The 12,875-nt window shown below is 37.7% G+C and overlaps 1 long non-coding RNA gene across 1 annotated transcript in view; it reads left to right on the top strand.

The window, feature by feature from the left end:
• The window catches only part of LOC118544495 (uncharacterized), an 80,700-nt gene extending 68,196 nt beyond the window's left edge, over nucleotides 1-12,504 (top strand). The window contains exons 3-4 of the long non-coding RNA XR_004921623.2: nucleotides 10,988-11,074; nucleotides 12,359-12,504. This is a non-coding gene — a long non-coding RNA (uncharacterized LOC118544495). The remainder of the gene's footprint in view (nucleotides 1-10,987; nucleotides 11,075-12,358) is intronic.
• The last annotated feature ends 371 nt before the right edge of the window (nucleotides 12,505-12,875 follow it).

Here is a 12,875-nt window from a genome sequence, read left to right on the forward strand (position 1 = left end):
AGATTATTTTGAAACATCTCAGAGAAGTTCACACATCCACGCATCACAGCTCTCTTTTATTCTGGTGCCACAGCTTACACAAATTAGGGTAAAGTTGGTAGTTCATTTTATATTCATGGGCTTTTCAGTCTTAGCCAAAAAAGCAAGAGGACCTGAGTGGATGTGACGGGTCCCAGCTCAGGGTGCCTTTCCCATCCCCTCCAGCTGGGGTCACAGCTACCCTTTTCTTCCCCCCACCCCTTTTTCCGAGTAGGGCAGATATACCAATTGATTTTATTTGGTCATACTGGAAATTAGTTAATTAAAAATGCACTTGCTGCTTCTGGTCCTGGTTATTTTGTTCCAGATGGACATACTTTTTAGTTATTAAAAGCAAATTGTACTTGGAACTGCTGTTTCTATGTCATGTCACATGTCATTACATTTTTTCATTGGCTCATTTCCATCAAATTCATTTCTAAAAGTAGAAGTAAACCATTGAGACACTGTCTTTGCATTCATGTGGCACAGTGCCATTTGACATAATTCTACAGGCTTTATGTATTTTATGGCTTTTGGTGCCTCAGCTCTAGAAAGTCATTTGGTCTTCATTACCTTGAGACTGTTTCAAGTTTAACAAAATGTTCTTTGTAGGGGCTATGAAAGTCAATTTGATAAGCAATTGAACCACTGAGGTAAAAAAATTATAAATAATAGCTAGATTACACTGAGTCCTATAGGATGTTTATGGATGTGGGAGAAGTGTTTAGAATTGAGACTCTTTGAAAGTAGTGATAAAAAAATGGAAGCTCCCTTTTTGCTCCAACTTTACCTCTATTGGCTACCTCTTATATAAATGAACAGTGCTATAAAAGAAAAGGACTTAGAGATTTAATCAATTTGGGCAAAAATAAGAAACAGTAAAAATAAAACTGATAAAGAGAACACACTGGAAACTTGGCTGGGGAATGTCTACTTGTTAAAAACAAAAAGAAAACTGAAAAAACTCATGTGGGAGAAAAAAGTTTAGAAAAAATTTCATGTTCAACAGATCATAAGAAAGTAACTGTGTGTGTGTGTGTGTGTATCTGTGTCTGTGTGTGTGTGTCTGTGTACTGAGGTACATTTTAATGCCTTTCTATGAACTAAAGATCTCCCCCATCTTTTTATATACTGCTCAGTTCACACTGTGTGAACCAACCATAGGTTATTCAACCACTCTGTGTGTGAACATCTAAGTTATTTCCAAGATTTTTGCAATTGCCAGCAATGCTGCAATTAATGCCCTTGTGCATACACATTTTCATATTGTTGCAGGTTTAACTTTAGGGTAAACTCCTAAAAAGTAGGATTTACTGAGAAATAAAATGAATACATACGTAGTTTTCTTTGACATTGCCAGATTCTCCGCAAGGATTGTCAATTTGCATTCCCATCAGTAATGTGGGAGTGTCCTGTTTCCCAGTCTCACCAACTTAATGTGTTGTTACGCTTTTTAATTTTCGCCAAATTGTTAGGCAAGGAATGGCATCTCAGGGTACTTTTAATTTGCATTTTGTTAATAAGGAGTGAGTGTGAACATATTATCATGTGTTTAGAACCTAAAAATTATGTTTTAATGACTGATTTATCTTTTGCCTATTTTCTTATTAAGTTTTGGCCTTTTTCGCACTCTAGTTTCAGAGTTTATTATATATTAGGGACATTATCCCTTTATTTGTGATATATGTTGCAAATATTTCCTTCAGTTTTTGAAGTTGTCTTTTGACTTTTTATGTTTTTGTAATTTGAAAATTAAAAAAAAAATTTAGGTAATCAAGTTTATCTGTATTTTCTTTTATTACAATTGGGTTTTGAATCATTGCTAGAAAGTCTTTCGTCAAACCAGGTTATAAAATCTTTATGGTTACTTCTAGTACTTGTGTGGTTTCATTTTTCATATTTAGATCTCTGACCCATCCAGAGTTTATTCTTGTGCATGTTGTATGTTATGGATATATTTTTCTTGACATTTTACATTGATCCACTTTGCATTCTTGGATAAATACCACTTAGTCATTGTTATTTTCCTGTTATAATGTGAGATTCTGTTTGCTAATACTTATATTTGTAAATGATATTTGTAATTTCCTTTTGTAGTGTATGCAATCTCTTTACCAGATTGGTAAAGGTGCGTGATCAAAGCCCTGATTGACACACCTTGGCGGCCAATCCACAGGGGTCCCGCACTCAGGATGCTCAAGATGGTTCTGCAAAAGAGTTTATAAAAATCCCTGGATGTGGGACACCTGGGTGGCTCAGTTGGTTAAGTGTCTGCCTTTAGCTCAGGTCATGATCCCAGGGTCCTGGAATCGAGTCCCACATCAGGCTCCTTGCTCAGCGGGGAGTCTGCTTCTCCCTCAGCCCCTCCACCTGCTTGTGCACTTGCTCGTGCTCTCTCTCTCTCTCTGACAAATAAATAAATAAATAAAATCTTTAAAAAGAAAAAAAAACAAAAACAAAACCCTGGATGTGAATGCCAAAAGGGCAACCCTCTCAGGTCCCCTTCCTCTTCAGGAGCTTTGTACTATCGCTCAATAAACTTTGCCTTGCTGCCCACCACTCTTCCTCCTGTCTACCTTTTCATTCTTTGAAGTGGTGTGACCAAGAACCTCGGGCACTAAAGGAATAGAAATCCTGTAACACTTCCTTTTATTTATTTATTTTTTAAAAGGCTTTCAAAATCCTTTCATGTTCTGTAACTATCTTACATACAGTATTTACTGGGATCTTGATTTGTGAACCAAATAAAAAAATTTTTGTCTTCAGGCAGGTAAGTTAAGTCTTATTAACATCCACATTCACATGTTGATATTAAGCCTTATTAACATAACATATGATACATGTTTGGTCCTAGCTTTGTCATATATTTTATATTGTAATGTTAATGAGTATTATTAAACTTGCCATATTTCTTTAAATGCATTAGGGGTTTTCTTTGCTCCTTATTGAAAAATTTCTTTTGGTATTTATTTTATTTTATTATTTTTTAAAATTTTTTAAAATTTTATTTTATTATGTTATGTCACCATACATTACATCATTAGTTTTTTACGTAGTGTTCCATGATTCATTGTTTGCAGATAACACCCAGTGCTCCATTCAATACTTGCCCCCCTTAATACCCATCCCTGGGCTAACCCATCCCCCAAACCCCCTCCCCTCTAAAACCCTCAGTTTGTTTCTCAGAGTCCATAGTCTCTCATGGTTCGTCTCCCCCTCCGATTTCCCCCCCTTCATTTTTCCCTTCCTAATATCTTCTATTTTTTTTTTTTTAACAAACAATGTATTATTTGTTTCAGAGGTACAGGTTTGTGTTTCATCAGTCTTACACAATTCACAGCACTCGCCATAGCACATACCCTCCCCAGTGTCTATCACCCAGCCACCCAATCCCTCCCACACCCCCACCACTCCAGCAACCCTCAGTTTGTTTCCTGAGATTTAGAATTCCTTGTATCAGTGAGATCATAGATACTTGTCTTTCTCTGATTGACTTATTTCATTTAGCATAATACCCTCTAGTTTCATCCATGTCGTTGCAAATGGCAAGATTTCCTGTTTTTTTGATGGCTGCATAATATTCCATTGTGTGTGTGTGTGTGTGTGTGTGTGTGTGTGTGTGTGTGTGTATACCACATCTTCTTTATCCATTCATCTGTTGATGGACATCTTGGCTCTTTCCATAGTTTGGCTATTGTGGACATTGCTGCTATAAACATTGGGGCACACGTACCCCTTGGGATCACTACGTTTGTATCTTTGGGGTAAATACCCAGTAGTGCAATTGCTGGGTCATATGGTAGCTCTATTTTCAACTTTTTGAGGAACATCCATACTGTTTTCCAGAGTGGCTACATCAGCTGCATTCCCACCAACACTGTAGGAGGGTTCCCCTTCCTCCGCATCCTTGCCAACATCTGTCCTTTCCTGAATTGTTAATTTTAGCCATTCTGACTGGTGTGAGGTAGTATCTCACTGAGGTTTTGATTTGTATTTCCCTGATGCCAAGAGATGTTGAGCACTTTTTCATGTGTCTGTTGGCCATTTGGATGTCTTCTTTGCAGAAATGTCTGTTCATGTCTTCTGCCCATTTCTTGATTGGATTCTTTGTTCTTTGGGTGTTGAGTTTCATAAGTCTTTTTAGATTTTGGATACTAGCCCTTTATCTGAAATGTCATTTGCAAATATCTTCTCCTATTCGGTCGATTGTCTTTTGGTTTTGTTGTGCAAAAAGCTTTTTATCTTGATGAAGTCCCAATAGTTCATTTTTTGCCCTTGCTTCCCTTGCCTTTGGCGATGTTTCTAGGAAGAAGTGGCCACGGCTGAGGTCGAAGAGGTTGCTACCTGTGTTCTCCTCTAGGATTTTGATGGATTCCTGTCTCACATTTAGGTCTTTCATCCATTTTGAGTCTATTTTTGTGTGTGGTGTAAGGAAATGGTCCAGTTTCATTCTTCTGCATGTGGCTGTCCAATTTTCCCAACACCATTTGTTGAAGAGACTGTCTTTTTTCCATTGGACATTCTTTCCTGCTTTGTCAAAGATTAGTTGACCATAGAGTTGAGGGTCCATTTCTGGGCTCTCTATTCTCTTCCACTGATCTATGAGTCTGTTTTTGTGCCAGTCCCATACTGTCTTGATGATGACAGCTTTGTAATAGAGCTTGAAGTCCGGAATTGTGATGCCACCAGCATTGCTTTTCTTTTTCAACATTCCTCTGGCTATTCGGGGTCTTTTCTGGTTCCATACAAATTTTAGGATTATTTGTTCCATTTCTTTGAAAAAAGTGGATGGTATTTTGATAGGGATTGCATTAAATGTGTAGATAGCTCTAGGTAGCATGGACATCTTCACAATATTTGTTCTTCCAATCCATGAGCATGGAAGGTTTTTCCATTTCTTTGTGTCTTCCTCAATTTCTTTCATGAGTATTTTATAGTTTTCTGAGTATAGATTCTTGCCTCTTTGGCTAGATTTATTTCTAGGTATCTTATGGTTTTGGGTGCAATTGTAAATGTAAAACTCCTTAATTTCTCTTTCTTCTGTCTTGTTGTTGGTGTATAGGAATGCCACTGATTTCTGTGCATTGATTCTATATCCTGCCACTTTACTGAATTCCTGTATGAGTTCTAGCAGTTTTGGGGTGGAGTCTTTTGGGTTTTCCACATAAAGTATCATATCGTCTGCAAAGAATGAGAGTTTGACTTCTTTGCCAATTCAGATGCCTTTGATTTCTTTTTGTTGTCTGATTGCTGTGGCTAGGACTTCTAATACTATGTTGAATAGCAGTGGTGATAGTGGACATCCCTGCCATATTCCTGACCTTAGGGGGAAAGCTCTGTTTCTCCCCATTGAGAATGATATTCACTGTTGGTTTTTCATGGATGTCTTTTATGATATTGAGGTATGTACCCTCTCTCCCTACACTCTGAAGAGTTTTAATCAAAAAAGGATGCTGTACTTTGTCAAATGCTTTTTCTGCATCTGTTGAGAGGAACATATGGTTCTTGTTCTTTCTTTTATTAATGTATTGTATCACATTGATTGATTTGCAGATGCTGAACCAACCTTGCAGCGCAGGAATAAATCCCACTTGGTTGTGGTGAATAATCCTTTTAATGTACTGTTGGATCCTATTGGCTAGTATTTTGGTGAGAATATTTGCATCCATGTTCATCAAGGATATTGGTCTGTAATTCTTCTGTAATGCTGGCCTCATAAATGAGATTGGAAGTTGTCCTTCCATTTCTATTTTTTGGAACAGTTTCGGAAGAATAGGTATTAATTCTTCTTTAAATGTTTGGTAGAATTCTCCTGGGAAGCCATCTGGCCCTGGGCTTTTGTTTGTTGGGAGATTTTTGATGACTGCTTCTATTTCCTTAGTGGTTATAGGTCTGTTCAGGTTTTCTATTTCTTCCTGGTTCAGTTTTGGTAGTTGATACATCTCTAGGAATGCATCCATTTCTTCCAGGTTATCTAATTTGCTGGCATAGAGTTGCTCATAATATGTTCTTATAATTGTTTGTATTTCTTTGCTGTTGGTTGTGATCTTTCCTCTTTCATTCATGATTTTGTTGATTTGGGTCATTTCTTTTACTATTTTACTATTAGATGTCAGGGTGTTGATCTATTTTTATTGATTTTGACAGGGGTTGTCTGTGCCTCCTCGATTTTGATGCCTGTTTCTTTCCCCAAATTAAGGAAGTTCTCTGCTATAATTTGCTCCAATATACCTTCTGCCCCTCTCTCTCTTTCTTCTTCTCCTGGGATCCCAATTATTCTAATATTGTTTCATCTTATGGTATCACTTATCTCTCAAATTCTGCCCTCATTATCCAGTAGTTGTTTATCTCTTTTTTTCTCAGTCTTTAGTCTCCATCATTTTGTCTTCTCTATCACTAATTCTCTCTTCTGCCTCATTTATCCTAGCAGTTAGAACCTCCATTTTTGATTGCACCTCAATAATAACCTTTTTGATTTCGACTTGGTTAGATATTAGTTCTTTCATTTCTCCAGAAAGGGCTTCTCTAGTATCTTCCATGCTTTTTTCAAGCCCAGATAGTATCTTTGTAATCGTCATTTTGAATTCTAGTTCTGACATCTTACTAATGTCCGTATTCATTAGGTTCCTGGCAGTCAGTACTGCCTCTTGTTCTTTTTTTTTTTTTTTTGAGGTGAGTTTTTCCATCTTGTCATTTTGTCCAGAGGAGAATAGATGAGTGAGACAACAAAATGCTAACAGGGTAACAATGACCCTAGAAAAATATATACTAAACAAATCAGAAGAGACCCAAAACTGGGGGGAAAAGAAAGGGAAAGAAAGAAAAAAAAAAGTATGATCAAATATGATCAGGTTGGTGAATAGATCAGTGCCACACACTAGATTTTGGGCATATTTTTGTCTGTTAGAAGAAACTGCCTCCCAAAATTTTAAAGAAAGAAAAACTTATATATGTACAAAAATAAGGGTAAATATGATGAAGGGATGGAATATGAGTGTAAAGATGAAAATGATAAAAGACTTTATAAAAGGAATTGATAAGAAGTTGTTTGAAAAAAGAAAGAAGAGAAATTTTTTTAAAAAAAGGGAGAGAATGTGATCAGGCAGGAGACTAGAACAAAGCCATACACTAGAGATTTAGGGTATCTTTTGGTCTGTTAGAAGAAACTGCATCCCAAAATTTTAAAGAGAGAAAAACTTATATTTTTTTAAAAAATAAGGTTAACTACAGTGAAGGTATATAATATGACTCTAAAATTGAAAAATAAAGATTTTTTAAAAAAGGGATTGATAAGATGTTGGTTGAAAAAGGGAGAAAGAAAAATTTAAAAAAATAGAAAAATAAAAAAAGAAAATTAAAAAAATTAACTTTGAAAGACTAAAAAATCATGGGAAAAAAACCATGAATTCTATGTGCTGTATTCCCCTAGTGCTGGAGTTCTGCCGTTCTCATTGATCGGTAACCTTGGTCTTGGCTGGCTGTTCTTGCTGATCTTCTGGGTGAGGGGCCTCTTGCAGTGACTCTCAGATGTCTTTGCTGGAGGTGGAATTGCACTGCCCTTGCCAGGAGCCGGGCTAAGTAATCTGCTTGGGTTTGCTCTCGGGAGCTTTTGTTCCCTGCAAGCTTTCCATTCAGCTTTGGAGGACAAGTATGAAAATGGTGGCCTCCCAATCTCTGGTCCCATAGGAGCCGAGAACTCGGGGCCCCACTCCTCAGTGAGCCCTCAGAGAAAAGCAGTCAATCACTCCCGTCTCCCCGGTCTCTGGCCACACTCCGTGCTCACCCTGGCTGTGACTGAGCGTTTCTATCTCTGGCACCCCACTCGGTGTGGAGTCTCCAAACCCAGCAGATTCCTGTGGTGCATACTTACGCCACTTCTCCGGGGGGAGGAATGGGAGTCTCCCCAGATCTGTCGCTTGTTGGGTCCCTGCTGGAAGAGCAGTGGCCTGACCATGCAGCTGATCACAGTTATTGCAGCTCCAAGCTGAGAACCTGCTCCTTGTCTCTGTCTTTGCAGCCGGCTTTCCTGCTCCGATACCTGGGAGCTCTGCCACATTCAGGCACCCCTGGTCTTTTTGTGACCCTGAGGGTCCTGAGACCACACTGTCCCACGAGGGTTCCACCCCCTGCTTAGCCACTGGAGCGATGTCGCTCAGCGGAGCAGACTTCTAAAAGTTCCGATTTTGTGCTCTGAGGCTCTATCACTTGCCAGAAGCGGCCAATGGAGGCCCCCTCCCCCACAGTCTATCTTCCCAAACATCGCCTCGGATTCACTTCTTTGCATGTCCTACCTTCCAGAAAGTGGTCGCTTTTCTGTTCAGAGAGTTGCTGCTATTCTTTTATTGGATCTCCTGTTGAGTTCGTAGGTGTTCAGAATGGTTTGATCCCTATCTAGCTAAATTCCTGGGACCAGACGAAATCCAGGTCTCCTACTCCTCTGCCATCTTGCTCCTCCTCCGGAGAATGTGATTCTTTACAGTGCATACATCATCTCTCCCAGATTTCTGTAGTGCCTGGTTGAGAAAGGAAGGTCAAGGGTCACGTTGTTCCTTATTTGTTATCTATCCTTTTCTCACCCTCAAACGTATATTGCCTTCTTGTTTGTCTCAATTTGTTTCCAAGAACTTGGCTTGGCTTTCTGTCGGCCTTGGGCACTCAGGTTGTCGTTCTTGGTAACGCAGGCAGCAACTGTCTGCTGGGGCACAAAAATATGGCCGGACAGACCTCTTTTGGTATTTAGAAGCATTTTAATTTTTGTTCTATCGAGTCTCTTGTCTATATTCTTTTTGATGTATTTAGTTCCCTGTTTTCTTATTTAACCTTTAATTATCTGGCTTGTTGATTTGTAATTATATATGTTAACTCCTAACTGTTGCCTCTGCAACAAGCAATGAGCTTATTCTTTCTTTTTTCACCTCTTGATTTTAGTTGAATTATTGCTACTCTGTAAGAGTGTATTAACATATAAAGCATAACCCATACTTCACAACTCATAGCATATTCTTCTATCCTTATCCCCACTTTGGTTCAGTTTTACATCTGCAATTAAATAATTAACTGCTCACCTCCAGTCTTTTGTTGAGGTTTGTCCAGCAATCCCTTGGTTGGGTGAAACATCCTCTATTACATTGCTCAAAAAGGGCTCTTGGGAACAGAATCCCCTATGTCATGTCCATTTAAAACTCTCTTTCTATAGCCTTGTTACTAGAAAGAGAGCTTGAATGTCAATTTTGAAAAGTCTGATACCAGTCTAATCCTCCTGCCCTTGTAACTTATTTCAGCTTTTTGTCTGAAGGCCCTGAGGGATTTTTCTTTTTAAGTTTGAGCATATTTCTAAGGTATGTCTTAGTGTTGACTGCTGCAAGTCCATTTTTCCTGCTACATAGTCAGCCCTTTCAATATGTGAAATGTTTTCTTCTATTTCTAGAAAGTTTTGGGGGTTATACTTTTATATGTTATATTTTAAAACATAATTTCTGTTCCGTTGTCTTGTTCATCTTCTGCAGGGACTCTAATTATGCATAAATTATGTCTTCAGTTTAAGCATTTTCTCTCAGACACATTTTACTTCTTATTTTTTCTCATTTTCATTTTTTTGGAATATGTTCCTGCTTATTTTTAGTGCCCTATATTAAGTTTTCACCTAGAATTAATCATTTTTGGCCACCTCATCTGGCCCTCATAATTGATAGGATTTTACCATTTCCTTCTTTTTATGTTCTGCATTCAATTAACTCTCATTGCTTTTCTTTTTCCATTTTTTTCCATTTTGATGCTTGCTTTTTTGAATTTCATATTCAAGATGTTTTCACATGCCCCAATTCTCATATGGGATTAATTAATTCAGTTTGGAGTGGTTAGTTATAGTTTTTTTCTGATACTGTTTGGAGAATGGACAGGTAATTTCCGCTGGATGAATTATTTTAAAATATGTTTCTCTGTTTTATTTTTAAAATCAGTTTGAATATATATGATGCTTACTTTCATCTCTACATTTCTGGTAAGGGGACTGGGTTGCTTAATGGTGGTTTATAAGATTTTTAATTTAAAATTGTTCTCTTTTTGTCAGTGTAGCAAAGTATGGTTTCTTTATTTGATGGCTTTTGGGAAGATATGGTGGTGGAAGGAATTGTGTGCCTTTTACTAAAGATGTTTTTCCTTGAGGGATCCTACATTTCCTCTGGTGTTTAAATGTCTCATTACCACACTGTGTCCATAGGTGCTTCACCCTTCCTTTTTACATTCTTTCTAAACTTTTTCTCCCCCAAAGTGTTCCTTTTTCAAGAATTCTTTTTTTTTAAGATTTTATTTATTTATTTAATTGACAGAGAGAGCGAAACAGCGAGAGAGAGAACACAAACAGGGGGAGTGGGAGAGGGAGAAGCAGGTTTCCGCCAAGCAGGGAGCCTGATGCAGGGCTCTATCCCAGGACCCTGGGATCATGACCTGAGCCGAAGGCAGTCGCTTAACCAAATAGCCACCCAGACGCCCCAAGAATTCTTTATCAAGTCCTGTGTGCATGTTTTTTTTTAAAGATTTATTATATATATATATATATATATATATATATATATAGTCTATCTATCTATCTATCTATCTATCTATCTATCATCTATCTATCATCTATCATCTATCTATCTATAGAAAGAGTGCAAGCTGGGGTGGGGGGGGCAGAGGGAAAAGGAGAGAGAGAATCTCAAGCGGACTCCTTGCTGAGTATGGAGTCCAACGCAGGGCTGGATCTCAAGACTCTGAGACCATGACCTGAGCCAAAATCAAGAGTCGGCCACTTAACCGACTCTGCCACCCAGGTGTCCCCTGTGTGCACAATCCCTTTTCCATGGTGGGTTCTAACCTATTTCTTTTTCAGCACTTTCACAATGAGGGTTACCTCTGTCTGTCTGGTGGGGATTTGGGATCAGTCTTAGGCTTGTCACTACATTTCAGTCTTGTCTTTTTCTCACAGACGTTCCCAGAATACCCTTGCTCTCTGAGTGTGGTAGGAGCAGTAGAGATAAACTACTGGATTTAATGTTGATTTCTCCGCTTTCAGGTAATTTGAAATTTGGATGTTCTTCTAGTTCAACTGAGGATGTAGGTTGTAGTTTTACTGGTGTTTCTTGTTGTCATTGTCATTGTTGTTCTTCTGGCTATATTGGGATATTTTAATTTAAGAAGTGCCATTTCTTTGGCTACTATTTATTACCTTTCCTTTTTAAATTAAAAAGTATTCATCAGCTCCTAGCTTATAGCATTCAGATATATAGGAATATAGCACCATTTTTTCTTTTCCCTATAAGAGTTTACATAGAGCCTAGAGCCAGGGTTGGCAAGCTTTTTCTATAAAGAACCATATAATAAATAGTCTTCACTTCACAGGTCATATGGCCTTCATAACAATTATTCAAACCCCACAGTGTGGTGTGAAAGCAGCCATAGGGTAACATCCTCAGCTGACCTGCAGACGTGTAATGGTAGATGGTTTCCACCAACCTGCAGGTGCATGATGTGTTATACTAAACAATTTTTGTATTAAGTTACTTAGTTTGGGGGTGATTTGTTTATAGCAATAGATGACTGATATAGCCCATTAGAATAGATATATTCATAATATATTTATATTTACACAGTAGACCCTTGAGCAACATGGGTTTGAACTGTGTGGGTCCACTTATATATGGATTTTTTAAAATAAATACAACACTGTAAATGTATTTTCTTTTCCTTATGATTTTCTTAATAACATCTTCTTTTCTCTAGTTATTGTAAGAATGCAGTGTATATTACATATAACATACAAACCGTGTTAATTGACTGTTTATATTATCAGTAAGGCTTCCAATCAACACTAGGCTATTAATAGCTAAGTTTTGGGAGAGTCAAAAGTTATACACAAATTTTCAACTATGCCGGGAGTTGGTGCCCCTAACTCCTGCTTTGTTTAAGGGTAAACTGTATACAACACACCAGGGTTGGTGCTAGGAGAGGGAATGTCATTTACTCATTTTTTTATTGATTAATTCATTCATTTCTTGTTAGAGCTTTTTGTATATTGAGGATTGGCTTTGCATTTTTTTACTAATAGTAAACAATCTCAAAAGATACAGATTTCATATGTCAAAAAAGTTTCCATTTATTTTTAAGTTGAATAATGTATTATTCCAAAAAAATATTTACACAAAATTTAGTTATTTCCATGGTCATACTCATTTTGCATGACTTTCTGAAATGATCACAGAAATTTCAGTATTGGAAGGGAACTGGAGGGATGTTCTAGGTCAGTAATGATGAATGTTTTCTTAGTTCTTTTGACAATTTAATGAATTTCTCTTTCCAGAAAGAAAATACAGAAATTATTTTGCACACATCTAAGTGGGAGGAGGGGTTTGTGGAGCCCCTGAAGCTCATGTGTGCACCATGGGTTCAAACACTTTGGTGCAATGACTAGCAACACAGAGCCCCTTTTTACAGATGGAACCAACATTTGTGGTAAGTAAGAGGAGTACATGGCTGTCCAAACAAGCAAAAAACCCATAATAGGTGATGGATTTGAACTAAGTAGATTATTGGTTTTTGATCATTTGGGCTAACCTCTTTTTTTTTCTTTTATACATATATATATTTATTATTATTATGTTATGTTTAACCTCTTCTTTTAGTCTGAACTAAACATAATTTCTTCAACTCTCTGCTGTACTTCGGTGGCATAAAGTTAGAGAGCTACTTTAAGGTTCATTTAATTCCCTCGGCAAAGAGCCAGCTCATAAAGTCGAGTGATTCTTCACTCTCTTCAGAACACTTTCTCTGGCTTACATTTTTCTTTCTGACAATTTCCTGGGCAGTAACTTCATGAA

The sequence above is a fragment of the Halichoerus grypus genome, chromosome 5 (assembly GCF_964656455.1).
Source record: "Halichoerus grypus chromosome 5, mHalGry1.hap1.1, whole genome shotgun sequence".
In the NCBI taxonomy this organism is placed as follows: domain Eukaryota; kingdom Metazoa; phylum Chordata; class Mammalia; order Carnivora; family Phocidae; genus Halichoerus; species Halichoerus grypus.